The following is an 18,746-nucleotide window of genomic DNA, read 5'->3' as shown; positions in this document are numbered from 1 at the left end:
GTGGAGGACGCGGATCCGCGGCGGGAGGGGTCCCGGCGGCACAGCGCGCGCTCCGGCCGTCCGGGTCCCCGGGAGATCCCGCAGGGGGGATCGGGCCCGGGGACCCACAGCCGGACGGCCATAATGACCACCCTTCCAAGATGGCGACTCCCGTAGAGACACTCCCGAGGGGACAGCCATGTTAATTGCCTGACAAAGTCACTAAAGAACATTTGAAAGCCCGCCTCTCCTCCGACGCGTGCACACGGGCCAACACCTCGCGAGTGCACCCGGTGGGGTTGAGCCCCCAAGCTGACACTGAGCATGTGCACGGTGAAGTCCAGACACGGAAGAGCCCCTCAGAGGTAGTTTCAACACTTAGGGGTCCGAGTCTGAGTTTAACAGGGGCAGCACAATTGGGCCAGTAATTGTGATTATGGGGGTGTTATGCATGCATTTAGGACCCGACGATGGTACTCTGTAGGGCAAGGAATGATGAGGTTTCTCTGAGGTCACTAGGGAGGAGGTGTGTAGAATGGGTGACAGGGGTTTGGGAGTGAGTGATGGGGTCAGTGGGGAAAATAAAATGGGTAGTCTGTGAGATGAGTGATGGGGAACTATGGGGTGAGTATTGGGGGTTCTATGGGGTGAGTGGTGAGGATTTCACAGGTCACTGATGGGGCCTGTGGGGACAATGATGGGAGTTCTGAGGGCTAAGTTATACTGGGTTGGTGGGGTAAGTAATAGGGGGTCTGCAAGATGACTGATTGGAGTTCAGTGGGTGAGTGATAAGGATCATTGGGAAGTAATGAAATGGTCTGTGGAGTAAATGGTGGAGAGTTTTGTGGGGTGAGTATTGAAGAATGGATGGATGGATGGATGGATGGATGAATGAATGATTCAGACCTCGGTAGTGTTGCATGTATATGAGGTGCGTGGTGGGGTTTATTGAGTGGATGGTCAAGGTTTCTGTGGTGTCATCGATGCATTTATTTGGGACTAGTGATGGAGGGACCAATGGAATCAGATACCCTGCTTCATGGAGTCAGTCGGTGATGGAAGGTCTTACACTGAGATGGGGTTGATTCAAAACGCCGCTTTGACTTTGTTGGGGCTCCTGTATCTTTGTTTCCTGTGTCATTAATCTCTCCTCTCTCTCATTACTTATCTTCTTTGTTTTTTCTTTTTATGCTTATTTTTAAATTTCTTTTTTTTTTTTTAGTGCTTTTTATTTATTTTTGAGAGACAGAGAGAGACAGCTGGAGCAGGGGAGGGTCAGAGAGAGAGGGCGACACAGAATCTGAAACAGGCTCCAGGCTCTGAGCTAGCTGTCAGCACAGAGCCCGACGTGGGGCTCGAACCCACGAACCATGAGATCTGACCTGAGCCGAAGCTGGATGCTCAACCGAGTGAGCCACACAGGCGCCCCTATTTTTAAATTTCTAAGCTGAATGCTTATCTCATTAATATTCAATCATTTTCTTTTATAATAGAAACATTAAGTTGATGAATTTTTCCTTAAGAACACTTACACTCCATGTAATACATTGATATATATGTAACATTTTCACTCTAGCTTACTTCTAATGTTTTCTGACCCTCATATTTAGATATGAGATTTTGATGCCCCAAAAAGTTGATATCTTTTCATATTGATTTCTAAACTATACTCAAAGGGCTCATTCTAACATTGTCTCCCACACTGAATATTGCTGCTTTTTAAATTTTCCCCATTCTGAGGGCCAAACAGAATGGTATCTGTCTCTCCTTTGGTAAAGTAAGTGGTACCTGGTATCTTGTTTTACTTTGATGTGCATTTTCCTGGAAACTAGTGGTTGAATATCTTCTCGTATTTATTGGCCATTGAAATGAATTTTTTAATGTTTTTTATTTTGAGAGAGACAGAGAGAAAGTGAGCAGAGGAGGGGCAGACAGAGAAGGAAAGAGAATCCCAAGCAGGGTCTTTGCCATCAGCGCAGAGCCTGATGCAAGGCTCAGTCCCACCAACTGTGAGATCATGATGTGAGCCAAAATCAGAAGTCAGACGCTTAACCCACTGAGCCACCCAGGTGCCCCGAAATCTATTTTTTTAAGTTTTCATATCCTTTGCTCTTTTTTCCTTTCAGGTGGTTTGTCTAATTTGTGAATATTAACCTTCTGTCATTTATTGTGATCTTCCTCCCTTTATCTCTCTTTATATATTGATTTTTGAAAGATGCCTTCACATATAATCAGAAAAAATAATCATCTGATTAGAGCTCGCTGTTTTTTTCCTTTTCAGATTCTGAGTATCTTGTCTTGCCTAATGCGATCTCCCTGCTTTGTGCTTCAATAAATGCATGCCTTAAAAAAATATATATATATATATATATATATACATGTATAAATGCCTTAAATTTAATATTTTTATTGTTTTAATTTTTAAAGTTAAATTTCAGTCAAACTGAAATTTACTCTGGTGTGTGGTGTGAGATGAGATCAATGTCTGTATTTTCCATTTGGATAGAAAATTTACCAGCACGGAGGCGCCTGGGTGGCTCAGTCGGTTAAGCATCTGACTTCAGCTCAGGTCATGATCTTGCGGCTCATGAATCCAAGCCCCACGTTGGGCCCTGTGCTGTCAGCACAGAGACTGGAGCCTGCTTCAGATCCTGTGTCTCCCTCTCTCCCTGCGCCTTCCCCACTCACATTATGTCTCTCTCTTTCAAAAATAAAACAAAAACATTAAAATTGTTTTAAATATTTGCCAGCATCAATCATTGAAGGAATATACTTTTCAAACTCAATTAAATGCCTCTTATGTCACAAAAATTTTTAGATGTGTAACACTCTGTTTCTGAACTCTATTTTTCCTTCTGATACATGTATCTACTTCCATTCAAAAAATTGTATCAACTTTAGAAATACTTTTAATAGCTAATAGTGCAAGACCCCTCACTGTTCTTTTTCTTTCATTTTTGGTTGTGTTCTTTAGTATTCTTAGCATTTATTCTTCCTTTTGAATGTTAAGACCATTTTTATTTTGTTTCAAAATGACCATAAAAACTAAACTATTTTATAGTTTTCTTCTTATAGGCCCAGCATCTTTTCCTAAAAAAGAAAATACATTCTTAGATATTTTACATTTGTTTTTGTCACCGTGGTGAGGAGCATATTTTTTTCTATTTCCATCGAGGGAAAAATCTATCAATTTTTCTTTTTCTTTTTTGTGTTTTATTTCTTATCCTATGCAATTATCACATTCTCATGTGGATTCTAGTTGGTTTTTATAGTCTCTTCGTTTTCCTAGATAGAGTATCAGCCCATGCAATGAACAATGATACTCTCTCTTCCTTCCTAATATTTATTCGGATTGCCTTGCCTTCTCTTACATTAGCAAGAGCTTCTGGAACAATGCTGAATGGTACTTGATAGAGGGTATCCCTATTTTGTTGCCAATTTGAAAGTAAATGGTGTTCACTCATTCATTCATTCACTCAACAGTTATTGAGTGCACGTTTGTGTACAAGTTGTGTGAATATACATTTTCATTTCTCTTGGGAGTGGAACTCAGTAACTGTTGAGTGAATGAATGGGAGTGGAATTGCTAGATCATATGAAGAAGGGCCAAACTGGTTTTCAAAATGACTGTGCCATTTTACACCCCGCCGGGAATGTATGAATGTTCCAGTTAGTCCCACCCTCACCAACACATGTTAGTGTCTTCTTTTATTCTATTGTTTTTGTTTTTTTACGATTTATTTATTTTTGAGAGAGAGCACAAGTTGGGGAGGGGCGGGGAGAGAGGAGGACAGAAGATCCAAAGCAGGCTCTGCACAGATAGCAATTAACTCTGATACGGGGCTCGAACTCACGAGCCAAAGTCGAATGCTTGAGCCACCCAGGCACCCCCTTCTTCTTTTATTCTAGCCATCCCAGTAGGTGTGAAGTGGTATCTCATTGTGGTTTGGATTTCTATGTCTCTCATGACTCCTGATATTGAATGTGTTTTCATGTGTGCTATGGACTGAAGGTTTGGGTCCCCTCCAAAATTCATATGTTGAAATCCTAATTCCCAATGTGTTGGTATTAGGAGATGAGGTCTTTGGGAAATGATTAGGTCATAAGGGTGGAGCTCTCATGATGGGATTAGCACCCTTATAAAAGAGACCCCAGAGAGTCCTTCCCCACTTTTTGCCATGTGAGGACACAGCAAGAATGTGGCCATCTATGAACCAAGAAGCAGGTTCTCACCAGACACCAAATGTGCTGGTGCTTTGATCTTGGACTTCCCCATCTCCAGCACTGTGAGAAATGTTTGTTGTTTAAGCCACCCGGTCTGTGGAAGTTCATGAGAGCAGCCTGTAATCACGGACAATGTGCTTTTTGACCCTTTGTATATCTTCTTTGAAGTAATATCAATTCAAATCCTTTACCTATTATTCATTGAGTGATTTGATCTTTTTAATTATTGAATTGTAAGCATTCTTTATATATTCTGGTTACAAGTCCCTTGCCAGCTATGTGATTTGCATTTATTTTCTCCCATTTTGTGGGTATCTTTTCACTTTCTTCGTGGTTGACTTGGTAGCACAAAAGTTTTGAATTTTGATGAAATCCAACTAATCTATTTCTTTCTTTTGTTGCTTGTGCTTTTGATGTCATAGACTCTTCTTTCCCTGCTGAATTATATTGGAGCACTCATCTAAAATCAATTGACTGTAAATATAAGGGTGTATTTCTGAACTCTCAATTCTATTTCATTTATCTATATGCCTACCCTTCTGCCAGTACCACACTGTATTGATTTGTGTAGCTTTGTAGTAAGATTTTTAAAAATGTTTTATTTATCTTTGAGAGAGCGCAAGCAGGGGAGGTGCAGAGAGAGAGAGTGGGGATGTGAAGTGGGCTCTTTGGTGACAGCAGAGAGCCTGATGTGGGGCTCAAACTCATAAACGGGAGATCATGACCTGAGCCAAAGTCAGATGCTCAACCGACTATGCCACCCAGGCACTCCTGTAGTAAGTTTTGAGATAGGGAAATGTGTGTCCTCCAACTATGTTCTTATTCAATATTTTGGCTATTGAGGGTCTCTTGCATTTTGATATGAATTTTAAGATCAGCCTATTATCTTCTTTAAAACTTCCAGCTTGGATTTTGACAGGGGTTGTGTTGTACCTCAACATCATTTTGGGGAGTATTACTATCCTAATGATATTAAGTTTTCTGATCTGGACGTTTTTTAGCATAATGTTCTCTGGTTATTTTTTGGTAGCCATTGTAATATGTAAATAGCTTTTTATGTTCCTATTTTAATTTGTATTTTTATTAGGAATGGCTCCTGAATTGTGTCAGATGCTTTTTGATGTTAATAGTCTTAGGATGTTGTTCTCTGTAATTGACTGTTGTAATGAATTATACTGAAATGGAATGTGGCCTCATCTTTGACTTCCAGAGTTATCACTCTGTTTGGTCACGGGAATCTTTCATATGAGACATGATTGTATTAGTAATATTTTATTTTAAAGTTTTACCCCTATAAGAAAACTGTTTATAGTTTTCTTGTCTTTGTACTATATTTAACATATGTTGATATTAAGATAATGCCAATTTTTAACAGAAATTCAGGAGATTTCTATCTTTTTATATGTTAAAATGGCATAGAGATTATTTTCAATAAAATTCAGCCATTTTCTTTGTCCATTCACCCATGGATGGACACGTGGGTTGCTTCCATTTCTTACTATCATAAATAATGCTTCAGTAAGCATTGGGGCGCATATATCTTTTTGAATTAGTGCTTTCATTTTCTTTCAGTAAATACCCGGTAGTAGAATTACCAAATCATATGGTATTTCTATTTTTAATTTTTTGAGGAATCTCCATACTGTTTCCACAGTGGCTGAGCCAATTTACATTCAGAACCGGTCTTTTAAAATCTGAAAATTGAAATTATTTTCTTTTCTCTGGTTACTGGTCTTACCAGCCTTTGGCAGGGGGAGTGATTAATTTTGGTAGTTTTATATTCTCATAGAGCTGCATGCGATGCTTACCTTATTTGGTTCACTCCCACCTTATTCTTCTCTGTTAAGATTGTTTTCGCCATTCTATGGGCTGTGCCTTTTCATAGCGATTCTAGAATATGCTTGTTTGTGGATGTTGAACATATTCTCTTGTGCTTATTTGCCCTCCATATATCGTGTTTGGTGAAATCTCTTCTCGTGTCTTTGGCCCATTTTCTAATTGGATTGTTTGGTTCCTTCAGTATTGAATTTTGAGAGTTCTTTATACGTTGCAGTTATGACTCTTTGCCAGATACTTTCTCATAGTCTGTAGCGTGTCATTTCATCCTCCTAACAGTGCCTTTTGCTACAGTTTTCAATCTGGCAAAATCAAATATATGTGTTTTCTTTTATTGATCATGTTTTTCGTGTCATATTTAAGACCTCTTACTAAGCCTTAAGTCCCGATGGTTTTTCCCCACGCTGTCTTTTATTATTTTTAAAATTTTTAATTGGTAATATTTATTTATTTTTAAATACAATTTATTGTCAAATTGGTTTCCTTACAACACCCAGTGCTCATCCCCACCAGTACCTTCCTCCATGTCCATCAGCCCTTTCTCCTCTCCCCCTCCCCCATCAGCCCTCAGGTTGTTCTCAGGATTCAAGACTCTCTCGTGGTTTGCCTCCCTCCCTCTCCCCAACTCTTTCTTTCCTCTTCCCCTCCCCATGGTCCTCTGTTCCGTTTCTCAAGGTCCACGTATGAGAGAAAACATGTGGTGTCTGTCTTTCTGTGCCTGAGGTGTTTCACTTGTTCCACCCCACATTGTCTTTTAACACCCTGACGGTTTTACATTGTGCATTTCAATCTGTGATCCATTTCAGGTTAATTTTTTATGAAGTGTGACATTCCGATTGAGATTCATTTTGTTATTTCCTAATGAATGATCCCATTACTCTGGCACCATTTGTTGAGTAATGGTGAGTTAAGGAAGACCTTCCTTCATCCATTGAATTGTTTCTGCACCTTTGTAAAAAAATAGTTGGCTATATCTGTGTGGGTCTATTTCTTGGTTCTCTCTTCAGTTTCATTGATGTATGTGTCTGTCCCTTTATCAGTACCACATTGTCTTGATTCCTGTAGTTAAAAAAAGGTCTTAAAATCAGGTAGATTGATTTCTCCCTGTTTATTCCTTTTCTTAAAATTTGTAATGTTTATTTGTTTTCAAGAGACAAAGAAAGACAGAGTGCAAGTGAGAGAGGGGCAGAGAGAAAGGGAGACACAGAATCTGAAGCAGGCTCCAGGCTCTGAGCACAGAGCGCTAGGCAGGGCTCGAACTCATGAACCGTGAGATCATGACCTGAGCCGAGTCAGATGCTTAACCAGCTGAGCTACCCAGGCACCCTGTCTCCCACTTTATTCTTTGTCAGAATTGTTTTAACTATCGTAGATCCTTTACCCTTCCACATAAATTTAAGAATACCTTTGTCTAGGGGTGCCTGGTGTCTCAGTCATTTGAGCGTCTGACTCTTGGTTTCGGCTCAGGTTGTGATCTCATGGTTCCTGGGTTCGAGCCTTGCATTGTGCTCTGTGCTGACAGTGCAGAGCCTGCTTGGGAATCTCTCCCCCACTCTGTCTCTCCCCCTCCCTCACTTGTGCTCGCTCTCTGTCTCTCAAAATAAATAAATCAACATTTTTTAAAAAAGAGGGGTGCCTGGGTGGCTCAGTCAGTTAAGCATCCATCTTCAGCTCAGGTCATGATCGCTTGCTTCATGAGCTCGAGCCCCATGCCAGGCTCTGTGCCGACAGCTCTGAGCCTGGAGCCTGCTTTGGAGTCTGTGTCTCTCTCTCTGTCCCTCCTCTGCTGACATTCTGTCTCTCTCTGTCTCTCTCTCTCTCTCTCTCTCTCTCTCAAAAATAAACATTAAAAAAGAATAAATTTGGCCATGTCTACAAAAACTTCTTGCCAAGATTTTAATAGGAATTATATTGACTGTCACCTTGTGGAGAATTGATATTTTTACTGTGTTGATGCTACCAAACCATAAACACAGTAGCTCTCTCCATTTATTTAGATTTTTGTTGATTTCTTACATCAACATTCTCTAGTTTTCAGCATAGGAGCCCTATACCTGTTTTGTTACATTTATACCTAAATATTTCATTTTCTGAGCAATGTAAATTATTGTATTTTTTATTTATTTTATCATGTTCATTTTAGTATAATAAAAGTACAGCTGATTTTTGTGTGTGGTTCTTGTGTCCCATAACCTTGCTGAAATTGCTTACTACTTCTAGAAGTTTTTGTGTAGGTTCCTAGGGATTTTCTATCTGGACCATCATGTCTGCAAATAGGGTCAGTTTTGTTTCTTCCCTTTCAATCTCTATGCCTTTTATTCTCTTTTCTTGCCTCATTGCACTGGCTAGAATTTTCATCACTATATTGAATAAGAATGGTGAGGGGTGCCTGGGTGGCTGAGCTCATTCGGTTGAGTGGCCGACTTCAGCTCAGGTCATGCTCTCATGGTTCATGAGTTCAAGCCCCGCGTCGGGCTCTGTGCTGACAGCTCAGAGCCTGGAGCCTGCTTCAGATCCTGTGTCTTCCTCTCTCTCTGCGCCCCCCCCCCATGCTCTCTCTCGCTCAAAAATAAATAAATATAAAAATTTTTTTAATAAAAAAAGAAGTGGGAATAGTCAACATCCTTGCATTATTCCTGATATTAGGGGCCAAACATTTGGTCTCTCACTATTAAATATTATGTTAGTTATAGTTTTTTTGTAGATCTTTTTTTAATCAAGTTGACAAAGTTTCTTTTTATTCCAAGCTTTCTAAGAGGTTTGTTTTTTTTTTATCATGAATGAGTATTGGATTTTGTCACAATCCTTATCTGCATTTATTGATATGATCATGTGATTTTTTTCTTCTTTGGCCTGTTAATATGGTAGATTACATTGATTACTTTTCAAATGTTGAATTAGCCTTACATTCCTGCAATAAATCCCGCTTGGTCATGGTGTATAATTCTCTTTGTATATTGCTGAATTATAATACTTTGTTAAGAATTTTTGCATCTATGTTCATGAAGGATATTGGTCTTTAGTGGTTTTAATCCTTTTTTTGGATAGGTAATAGAATAATTCATCAAGAAATATCCTATTTTCAAGTACAGCTGATGACAAAATGCAAAATTTGTTATGCAAACCAGGTACCCAGTGGGAAAACTTTAGCACACCAACAGTGTATTTTTTTTTTGTACTCTTTGTCTCATTTTGGTATCTGGCTTTAGGGAGTGAGTGAAGCATTCTCTCTTCTATTTTCTGGAAGAGATAGAGTGAGATTGATGTTAATTCTTTTCAAAAGGTTTGTGGAAATGTGCAGTGAAACCATTTTAGCCTGGACATTTCTTTTTTTCTTTTTAATTTTTTAAAATTTTATTTTTGAGAGAGAGAGTGCATGAGCGATGGAGACAGGCAGAGAGAGAGGGGAGAGAGAGAGAGAGAGAGAGAGAGAGAGAGAGAGAGAGAGGGAGGGAGGGAGAGGGAGAGAGAGGGAGGAAGAGAGAGAGAATCTTAAGCAGGCTCCACAATCAGTGTGGAGCCTAATGTGGGGCTTGATCCCACAGCCCTGGGATCATGACCTGAGCTGAAATCAAAAGTCAGATTCTCAACTAACTGAGCCACCCAGGCACCCCAGCCTAGAGATTTCTATTTCAAGCATTATTTTTAAAATTGGAAATTCAATGTCCTTTATAGTTATGAGGCTATTCAAAGGAACGATTTCATATTGGAAGAACCGTAGTAGTTAGCACTTTTTGAGGAATTGGTCCATTTCATCTAAGTTGTCAAATTTAGCATTGTATTCCTTTATTATTCTTTTACTGTCTTCAGGGTCTATAGTGACATCCCCTATTTCATTCCTAATATTAATCATTTGTGTCTCCGACATTTTCTTTGTCAATATTACTAGAGATTTGTTTATTTTATTATTCTTTTTGGAAAACTAGCCCTTTGATTCATTGGTTTCCTCCCTTGTTTTTCTGTTTTGAGTTTCATTGATTCCTGCTCCTACTTTTATTATTTCTCTTCTGCTGCTGGCTTTGAGTATATTTTGTTCTTCATTTCTAATTTCCTTTTTTTCAGATCTTATTTTTTTTCAGTAATCTCTACACCCAATGTGGGGCTCTAACTCATGACTCTGAGCTCAAGAGTTGCATGCTCTACGGACAGACGGACAGAGCCAGCCAGCTGCCCCTTCTTTTCTAATTTCTTGAGATGAGAGTTTAGGTTACTGACATGTGGCTTTTTCTCTTTTCACTTGGAAACACTGAGTGCCATAAATTTTACTTAAAGCACTGCTTTAGTTTACAAGCAGCGCCTTGGGCACTGGTTATCCAGCTCAGAGGGGGATTCTAAACACTCCTGCCCCCTCCCCTGCACCTTGATGTCAGAGTCCCCAAGGAAAACACAACACAGTCAAGCACTGAACCAAACAATGCTTTGCTCACATGGAGGAGACAGAGCAAGATCAGCATCAGTAGTGTGCATTCTTTTCTCATAGCCAGCTGGTCCCCTGGAACCCAAAAGGCAAATAAGCATGAGAAAAGAATCTTCACTATGTTAGTTGGCAAGGAAATAGAAATTAAATGAAACTAAGATACGATTCACACCCCTCTCATGTCACAGTGGAGCACCCCATCCCACCCCCTCGCGGAGTCTGAAATACTGAAAGCTGGGGGCCATTGATGTACAGAAGTCCAGCAGAAAGAAGTAGCACACACGGAGTCTGCAATAGGGAAAGATATTCCCACACGAGGTGATTAGCCCAACACAGGCCATGTGAGCTCTTTGTCTCTTGGGAAGGAAATGTTCCAGGCCCCGAGGCCCAAGGTCAATTCGTAGGTTGTCAAGTAGGGATTAAAAGACTATATGCCTGAGGCTGTATCCTACAAATTTTGATCATGTTGTATTTTCATTTTTATTTAGACAGATGGACGGACGGACAGAGCTGTATTTTTTTTTTCTTAATTTCCCTTGAGACTTCCTCTTTGGCCTGTGATTCATTTAGAACTATGTTGTTTAGTTTCTGACTGGGGATTTTCCTGTTCCCTTTCTGTTTTAATTACTTGGTTCACTCCATTGTTGTCAGCGAGCATACTGTGTATGATTTCAGTTCTTTTACAGTTGTGGAGGTTTGTCATGTTCTCTAGGTTGTGGTCTATCTATTTTCCGCGGACACTTAGAATATGTATTCTGCTACTGTTGGGTGGGATGTTCTATAAATGTTGCTTAGATCCTGTCGGTTGATGGTGTTCATGGATTCTTTTTTAACCTTGCTGGTTTTCTGTCCAATTGTTCTATCAGTTGCTGAAGGAAGAGAATTGAAGTCTCCAACTATCATCATGATTTTGCCTATTTCTCCTTTCAGTTTCATCAAATTTTGCTTCATATATTTTGCAATTCTGTTGGATGGTGTATACACACTTAAGATTGCTGTCTTCTTGGTGGATTGACCCTTTTATCATTATGTAATGTCCCTGTATGTCCCTGGAAATTTTCTTTACTCTGAACTCTATCCAATATTAATAAATCCACTCCTTCTTCCTTTAAAAAATTTTTTTAACATTTATTGATTTTTGAGAGACAGAGACAGAACACAAGTGGGGGAGGGGCAGAGAGAGAGGGAGACACAGAATCCGAAGCAGCCTCCAGGCTCCAAGCTGTCGCACAGAGCCTGACATGGGGCTCAAATTCACAAACCGTGAGATCATGACCCGAGCCAAAGGCAGATGCTCAACCGACTGAGCCCCCCAGGTGCCCATTCTGCTTCTTTTTAATCAGTGTTTGCATGCTATAGCTTTTCTTTTCTTTTTAATTTTATTTATTATTTTTATTTAACTTCTAGTAGTTCAACCTACATATATTATTATGTTTGGAGCACATTTCTTGTAGACAGTATGTAGTTGAGTCACACTTTTTTATTTTTCATTCTTTTATTTTAGAGAGAGAGAAAGAACTCCACCCTCAGCACAGAGCCCGACGCAGGGCTCGATCCCACGGCCCTGGGATCATGACCTGAGCCTGAGCCGAAATCAAGAGTCTAATGCTCCATTGACTGAGCCACCCAGGTGCCTCTGGATCATGATTTTTTAAATCGAATCTGCCAATTTCTGTCTCTAATTGGTGCATTTATACCATTTACATTTTCTAAAATTATTTATATATTAAGGTTGGAGCTTGTCATGTTTTGTGTTTTCTATTTGTTCTCTCTGTTTTTGTTTTTTCTTTTCTTTATTTTTTCTCCTTTGGCGTATATGGACATTTTAAAGAATTCCATTTTGATTATCTAGTATTTTCAGGGAGATCTCTTTATATAGCTGCTTTTTTGTTTTTACCAATGTTTTATGTGTCATGTAATATATACACCACTTACCAATGTCTACTAGTATCATTTTACCACTTCCAGCGAAGTTTGGTAGACCTTACTTACCTCATGTCCCCTTAACCTCCCCTATTTATTATCTGAATATAATTGTCTTATATATTTCCTTCGTGTGCATTGAGCACCACATTAAACGGGGTTATAATTTTTGCTCCAACTGTCAAACCTATTTTAGAAAACTTAAGAGAAGGAAAGCATATTGTATTTACCTATATTTTTGCTCTTTCCATGTTCTTTCTTCCTTACTGATGGTCCAAGATTCCTTCTTTTATCATTTCCTTTCTGGTTCAAGAGCTTCCTATAGCCATTCTTTTATGGTAGGTCTGCTGGTAACAAATTCTGCTTTCCTTCACCGGAAAATGTCTCAATAATTCTTTCATTCCTGAAGGGTATCTTCTATGGGCATGGGATGCTGGGCTAACAAGTCTTTGCTTTTAGCACTTGACAAAGGTTGTGCCATTTCCTTCTCGTCCTAGATGGCATCTTTTCCCAATAGAGGGTTGTTCGGTCTACGTTGAAAATCTGCTCTTTAGTGTGACCGCCTTCATTATCTGAGCTAGATCTCCTGGAGAACTTGCTTTAGTTTCTATATCAGCACGCGCTGCTTCGCCTTACACTTTTATGTCATGGACGTGGCTTCTTTCCTCAAAATGCATGAACCGACCTCTTCCAGCTTCAGACTTTCCTTCTGCAACTTCCTCACCTCCCTCAGCCTCCAGAGAGTGAGGGCCTTGCCTGGGATTAGGCTTTGGCTTAAGGGCACATGGCGGCTGTTTATATAGTTGTGGCTTGTGGCATCCCAAAACGGTTAGTCCAAGGTCACTGACCATAGGGCACCGTAATAAACATCATAATGATGAAAAAATGATTACGACAGCTGTATTACCAAAATGTGACACGGAGACATGAAGTGAGCAAACGCTGCTGGAAAAAGGACACCACTAACCTTGTGCAACACACGGTCGCCACTGGCCTTCAATTTGTAAAAGCTGCCGTGTCTGTGAAACTGTTGTGAAGCACAATAAAGGCAAGTACAGTAAAACGAGGTGTGCCTGTATTTCTTTGCTGAGATTTTCTGTTGTCTCATTTGTGTTAAGCATTTTTCAAAATTTCCCAGTGAAGCATATTCATGACGCTTCTCTAAAGTCTCTCAAACCTTCTCAAATCTTCTCTAAAACCCTGGTCAGGTAATTCCAGCGTCTGCCGCAGTTTCCGCGTTCGCGTCTGTTCAGTATCTTTCCTTCTTCCAGCTGAGATGTTCCCGGTTCTTGGCATGACCGGGGTGTTTCATTGTGTTCAGGACATTTGGGTATTAACTTGAGAGGCTCTGGAATTCACGCAGCTCTCATGTTTTAACAGGCCTCCTTCAACACACCTTCGTTTGGTGAAGGGAGATGTCACCTCATTACTGCTAGATGGGGATGGAAGTCAAGTTCTCCGTGTGGCCTCTTTGAGTGTGTGTGTGTGGGGGGGGTCCTTTATATTGCCCAGTGGGGGTAGGAGTTCATGCTCCCCCCTAGGCCTCTGCTGATGCCACCCTGACTGGGAGGGAGATAGGTGCCTTGTTGTTGCTTCCCATTTGACGTCCAGGGACATTGTTGGCAGAAATGCTCTAGCTTGCCCAATGCAAAGCCTTGGTGAGAGCGTAATAGGCCTCCTCTGACATCACTCAGTGGGGAGGAAGAAGGACATTTTGTTAACCCTGGGTGAGAATGGGAGCCCAGACTCCCCACGTTGTCTCCACTGTCACCAAAGGGTGGGAGAGGAAGAGGCAGTGGTTACCATTGCCCAGCAAGAAAGAAGGCTCCAGTACCCTAACAGTCTTTCTCTGATTCCACCTTGGCAGGGGGTCAGGGGTGTTGGGCTGGGGGTACCTTCTTACAGTTTGTCAAGAGTGAGAGTCTGGGCTCTCCACTTGGCATTTGCTGTTAGTAACGGTGGTGGGACCCCAGTGTTTTGTGTGGTGTTTGGCTTGAATAGAGGTATCATTGTCTGAAAGTTTTCCGTGTCACTAGGCTGCTTCTTTCCCGGTCCTTTGACTAGAGAGAGCAAGCTTTTCTTTGGGCACCTTGTTGTCTGCACCCATTGGCTTTTCTAGGTTGCTGGCTTCTCCAGCACCAAGTCTAGGCTATCTGAGGCTGAAAGAAAACCGCACACTCCCACATCTCATTTTGGGGTCTCAGGATCCCTAGCCAATCTGCCTTCTTTACTTCTTCTTTCAGAATCTTCCTTTGTTTTATATATAAAGTCCACACTTTTTAGTTGTATTTGGCAGAAAGAACAGTTAAACATATGTACTCCATCTCCAGAAGAGGAGGTCCCCATAACTATGATTTTTAAGACTTCATGTGGTTTTGGGGTGCCTCAGTGGCTCAGTTGGTTGAGCATCCGACTCTTGATTTTGGCTCAGGTCATGATCCCAGGGTCATAGGATTGAGCCCTGCCTTGGGCTCCGTGCTGACCGAGTGTGGAGCCTGCTTGGGATTCTCTCCCTCCCTCTCCCTCTGCTCCTCTCTCTGACTCGTTCTCTCTCTCTCTCTCTCTCTCTCTCTCTCTCTCTCTCTCTCTCTGTCAAAACGAAAAAAGACATCCTGTGACTTCATGCATTTGTGCTGGTTTTATTGCTATATAACTGAATGACCCTAAAGTTTTATGCAAAGGTTTACATCCTTCTTTACTGTATATCTTATTATTAAAAATGGCCCCCTTTGTTAATGTGTTGAGCACTTTGGGCTTAATTTCTATGTCACTCATTATATTTTTAGACATGCTTTCATTTTCTTGCATTTGCCTGGTATATCATATGTTTTTAAAATATGTAATATAATACAGAAAACTGCACAGATTATGCACATTTAGCTTGATAATTTTTAACAGACTGAGCAGACACGCACAAGCACCACCAAGATTAAGAAATCGAACAGTACTAGCACCCAGAAGACACCCCCTTGTGTTCCTTTCCAGTCACTAACCTCCTCCCAAGGGGCACCAATACCCTGACTTCTAACAGCAGAGATTAGTTTTACATGTTTTTGAAATTTATATCAACATAATCATACAGTGTTGACTCATTGCTCTTTTGGGTCGGGCTTCTTCGGCCAATGTAATATTCATCAGATGAGACTCGTGCATGTTGTCTGTAGTAACGTGTTCATCCCTATTGCAGTATAGTACTTCCTTGTATGAATATAAGGTAACTTATTTATCCATCCTAATGTGGGTGGGCATTTGCATAAGTTTCAGTTTTGAATAAAGCCTCTCTGAACATCATCACACTTATCTTTCAGTGAACATATGTTCGCACATCTCCGGAGTATATTCCTCGGAGGATATTGTCTATGTTCAGCTTTCATAGATAATATTGTACCGAACAGTTCTGCAGAGTGTTTGTCCTCTTTTATGCTCCTCGAAAACAACTTGTGGGTTTCCATTGCTCATATCCTCACCAGCTCTCTTGGTTATTTTCCATCATTTTCATTTTAGCCATTTCTGGTGGGCATGAAGGCATGTCTGACAGCAGTTTATATTTCCTGGCTAACTAATAAAGTTGAGCAGCTTTTCCTAGGCTTATTTGCCACCTGGGTCTCTTCTTCAGGAACTTCCTGTTCCTCTTGCTCTTTTCCTCTTGCTCCTATTGATTTCTAAGTATTTCTGATATATTTGGGACGTGAATTGTTTATCAGATACAGACATTGAAGTTAACTTTTGTTTTTTTTGTTTTGTTTTTTTAAATTTTTATTTAATTTTGAGAGAGAGACAGAGACAGAGCACAGGCTGGGGAGGGGCAGAGAGAAAGGGAGACACAGACTCCAAAGACGGTTCCAGGCTCTGAGTTGTCAGCACAGAGACTGATGCGGGGCTCAAACTCACAAACCAGGAGATCACAACCTGAGCCCAAGTCGGATGCTTAACCGACTGAGCCACCCAGGTGCCCCTACACTCTTAATTTCATCTTCTGATGCACAGATGTCTTTAATTTTAGTGTAGTCTAGTTTAATAACCCTTTATTCTACCAGATATCAAAACTTGATATGAAGCACATGAATTAAGACACTGTAGAACTGGTCCAAGAATAGACAAATAGACCAATGGAAATACAGATTTCAGGAATGGACTTCCACATATACGGTCACAAAGCAACATTGCAGAGCACTGGAGAAAGGGTAGTCTTTTCAATAAGCCATGCTGGATCACCTTGATATCCACATGGAAGAAATGAATCTTGACCCTAACATGTACCATGCACCAAAACCCTTCCCAAGAGGACTATAAATCTAAATGGGAAAGGTAGAATGATACAAATTAAGAAAACATTGAGGAGCGCCTGGGAGGCTCAGTCAGTTGAGTGTCCAGCTTCGGCTCAGGTCATGATCTCACGGTTCATGGGTTCGAGCCCAGCGTCGGGCTCTGTGCTGACAGCTTAAAGCCTGGAGCCTGTCTTCAGATTCTGTGTCTCCCTCTCTCTCTCTGACCCTCCCCTGATCGCACTGTCTCTCTCTGTCTCTCCAAAATAAATAAAAAAACATAAAAAAATTAAAAAAAAGAAAACATTGGACATCTTTATGACCCTGAGGTAGGCAAAGACATGATGAGTGCCCACCACAGCAGAAAGAATGATAAATAGTATGCATGTTTCTGTCCAGTGCTCCATCTCACGTCTTTGTCGTTTTGTTTTAGATGTATGGCAACTGTATTTCGTTTTGCTAACCAACCCCATCATCTTTACCTTTTATGGCTGGATTCAGCTCATTACATTTAGTTGAATTGTAACATATTAAATTTCTGGGTGCCCAAGTGGCACAGTTAGTTAAGTGTCCGACTCTAGGTCTCAGCTCAGGTCGTGATCCCACAGTTTGTAAATTTAAACCCCACATCGGGCTCTGCGCTGATTGTGCAGAGCCTGGTTGGGATTCTCTCTCTCCCCTCGGCCCCTACCCCACTTGTGCCCACTCTCTCTCAAAATAAAAAGTAATTTTAAAAAGTACTATATTAAATTTCATGCCTTTTATTATTTTATGTTTACTATTTATTTTACTTTGCTGATATTTCTACTCTTTCCCTTTTCCTATTTTTGCTGGTTTGGCCTCTTTTCTCTTAATTCCCATCTAGTTCTTAATGTCTTGGGATTCCAATAGTTTGGAGATTTGATTCTTTTTATCGGTATCCGCCTTCACCTTCCTTACAACTGTGATGACCTATATTTTCTCTATTACTAGAGCCAATAATGTTGTCATAGATTTGGATCTAGTAATAGAGGTGCGTGATTGATTTGCCTTTCCCTCCTCATTTCACTCAGTAGATTTTCCCAGGGTATTTTAAAATTTCCACTTAGTAAAAATCTTATTTATTCCAGATGCCCAGTTACATTATTATTTATTCACATATAACTTCATATTATGAGAATGATTTCTCAAGACTGCTTTCCTCTGATTTTGAGGTTTATGTTACTATATAATTTATAATTGTTTAGACTATTCGCTGGAGTATTCTGAGATATGAATGCTTTTATGTCTAAAATCGTCTTTTGCTCTGACAGAAGAAGGTATCAAACTAGGATGGGTTTAAAATTCTCGGATCTCAGTCAGCCCTTTTCTCTCAGTAATTTGTAGATGTTTTCTTCAGATAGATCCCTATTGTTGCAAATAAAAAGTCTAGTGTCATTGTGAGCCCTTTCTGTTGTGAATAACATGTTGTTTCTACCTGGAAGTGTTTGGGGTTTTCTTTTTATGCTTTAAATTCACTGCCAAATCAGATTTGGGGTTGATTTGGTTCTTCTGGGAGTCAAGGATTGGGGGAGGATCAATGAGTTAGGGCCCAATAAGATTAGATAATCTAAAGCCTATAGATGTGATTCATATTGGAGCAGTGAGTGACAATCAGGAAATTCTTGAGGTTTTATAAGCGTTGGAGATGTAAGTATCTGAAAGCATTGATTAGCCCATGAGGGTTATTGATTGGCATGTGGAGGTGGTGAATGATTGATTGCAAGTCTAGGATGACAAGTCATTGGGAGTCAGTTTGGTGGCCCTAAAGGAGTCATTGACTGGGACCTGTGGCTATCGGTACATGCAGGACTGTGCGTTAGTATGAGATGGGCTGTTATTGAAGGTTTGATGGAAGCCCCTCATTCTATGTATGGGCTGTGAGTTACGGGGTCTACAGGAGGTCAGGTTTGGCCCTCAAAGGGCATTGAGTGGATCAATGGTTGGTTTTCTACTGAGGGTCTATCGCCTGTACTGGTGATTATTTGAGGAGCCTATGGAAACCAGTTGATGATACCATGTGAGACACGGTTTTGTCGAGTAGTATGGGTTACTGATTTAGGAGCCTATGCAGGCATGCTGGT

At 40.6% G+C, this 18,746-nt stretch overlaps 1 protein-coding gene across 8 annotated transcripts in view; it reads left to right on the top strand.

The window, feature by feature from the left end:
• Positions 1 to 18,746, top strand: part of ZNF41 (zinc finger protein 41) — a 45,551-nt gene that overhangs the window by 420 nt on the left and 26,385 nt on the right. For 2 of the 8 annotated variants that reach the window (XM_029929566.1, XM_029929562.1), the window contains exon 1: positions 14 to 344. The exons of 5 other annotated variants lie outside the window; for them this stretch is intronic. The gene's annotated coding sequence lies outside the window, so the exon portion shown is untranslated. Of the gene's footprint in view, positions 1 to 13; positions 345 to 12,064; positions 12,087 to 18,746 lie in introns of those variants that run through there. One more of the 8 variants, XM_029929564.1, reaches the window with a different exon arrangement.

This window comes from Suricata suricatta, chromosome X (assembly GCF_006229205.1).
Source record: "Suricata suricatta isolate VVHF042 chromosome X, meerkat_22Aug2017_6uvM2_HiC, whole genome shotgun sequence".
In the NCBI taxonomy this organism is placed as follows: domain Eukaryota; kingdom Metazoa; phylum Chordata; class Mammalia; order Carnivora; family Herpestidae; genus Suricata; species Suricata suricatta.
The sequence above is the reverse complement of the archived record's forward strand: the minus strand, read 5'-3'. Positions and strand labels throughout refer to the sequence as shown.